At 54.1% G+C, this 1851-nt stretch overlaps 1 pseudogene; it reads right to left on the reverse strand.

The window, feature by feature from the left end:
• Nucleotides 1–1267: 1267 nt before the first annotated feature.
• On the reverse strand, nt 1268–1386 carry LOC137629877 (5S ribosomal RNA; annotated as a pseudogene).
• Nucleotides 1387–1851: the final 465 nt, after the last annotated feature.

Genomic DNA, 1851 nt, shown 5'->3' on the forward strand with positions numbered 1-1851 from the left:
GGAAAAGAGTTTCCTCCCGCCGAAAAGCAATAAGTTCGTTATTGCTGGAGAAGAGGCCTCAAGGGAAGAGGTATATCTCCCACGACACCAACCAGAGAAGACTCTCCACTTCGCCTGGAAGACCCCTGCGGATGACTATCGCAGATAACGCAACCTCCGCCCCGCGACTGTAGCGGGTCGTCTCTTCTTGAGGAGGAGGCGTAGTGTCTCCAGGCATGAAGCCGAAGCGACGCTCCGGCTCGTGAAAGTTGTTGCAGTGTGGTTGTTTGAGTAGCCTTTGCCGTGGGAGAAGCTCTCTCGGGAGTTCCGTCAGGGGAAGCAGAGGGTCCGGAAACCGTTCTGCGTATAGTCCCAGTGGAGCTCTCAGGGCCATTGAAAGGTTGACAGACAACCTGATCTTGTTGAGACCCATTCTCAACAGACAACAAAGGAGGGAAGACGCAGGTGTCGATGTTGTCCCACCATCACCGGAATGCATCTTGCCAAAGAGTCTCGGGGTCTGAGACTGGGGGGAAGAACAGCGGAAGCTTGAGATTCCAAGCTGTCGTGATCAGGTCCCCCAGGCCAGGACTTGCTGGTTACTCAAGGCCAAAGACCCTCAGGTACACTCTCTCTACGAGGCTCTGCTCAAATAGTCGGAGAGAACATTCCTCTGCCCGGAATGAGCGAGCCGATGGTGGTATTGAGAGGATCTCAAATCATCTCAGTATCTCTACTGCAAGATGCGAAGGTATGAAAATGCGTCCCTTGCTGGTTAGAAGACGCCAGTACCATGAAGTCGTTGCGCACGGAGCGACTCGGCAGGAGCGGTAGGATCTGTAGAGGGGCCAGACTACGGCCCCTAAGCCTGCCTTAATGATGGAGAGGTATCCTTCAGGTCCTGACCATAGGCCTGGACCGGAACATGCCCCCCCCCCCTTTTCTTTGACGAGTCCAAGAACAGCATAAAAAATGTGGGGAAAAGACGAGAATATCCACTCCCGTCAAGAGGTTCCATAGGTCAACACCCATTGCAGGTCTAATCGTTCCGCTGGTCCCATAGGGGCCAGAAAGTCTGGTTAATCGTTGCTTTGAAACCACCGGAACTTGGGCCGCCCCACAGGGAACTTACCCTGAGGCGACCATTCGGAACTTTAGACGGGTCAATGAGGAAAAGAGACCTAGGAAACGTTCCAAGGTAGGGCTGAAAGCTCTGCCTGACTGAAAATAGGTACTGCGACTCTCCTCAGCCTTGCCACAGTCAACTGAAGGGAAGGCTCGGAGGAGGCGGCAACAGAATCTGGCGTCCCCAGGCGGTCACCCATTCAAGTACCGACCAGACCCGACGTTGCTTAACCTCGCTGGACGGACGAGAAGCGGGGTTTCCAACGTGGTAAGGCCGTGGACTCAATATCATGGCTAGATACTCCAAATGTTGAGGCAGAGGAAGAGAAGGCTCCTAGCAAATTACCATGAACCCCCACTCATGGTAAGGATCCGGAGGCTTGTCCCGGCATTGAAGAAGGTCGAACCCGAGCCTACCGGAGTTGACCAGACCTCCAAAAAGCGAAGGAGGCGGAAGCCTGCTCCTGAGCGGCCATGAGAAAAGCAGGGAGAGTTCTCTGGGGAAAAACCTGCGATGCCACGGCGGGATCGCCACACTGCATCTTAAGCAGGAATACCTGTAGTCTAGGCTGAATTCCAAGAGCTTCCTGGAAGATGGATGGAATGGAAACTGAAAGTACCCGTCCTTCCAATCCAGGGCCTAAGGAGTCCTGTCGCCTCGTTACCAGTCTGATCGATTCTGCTGTTCCACGCTGGGCGAAGTTTGTTCGACAAACTTGATCAGAGCTGAGAGGTCGACTACGGAAT

This window comes from Palaemon carinicauda, chromosome 37, assembly GCF_036898095.1.
Source record: "Palaemon carinicauda isolate YSFRI2023 chromosome 37, ASM3689809v2, whole genome shotgun sequence".
Classification (NCBI taxonomy): domain Eukaryota; kingdom Metazoa; phylum Arthropoda; class Malacostraca; order Decapoda; family Palaemonidae; genus Palaemon; species Palaemon carinicauda.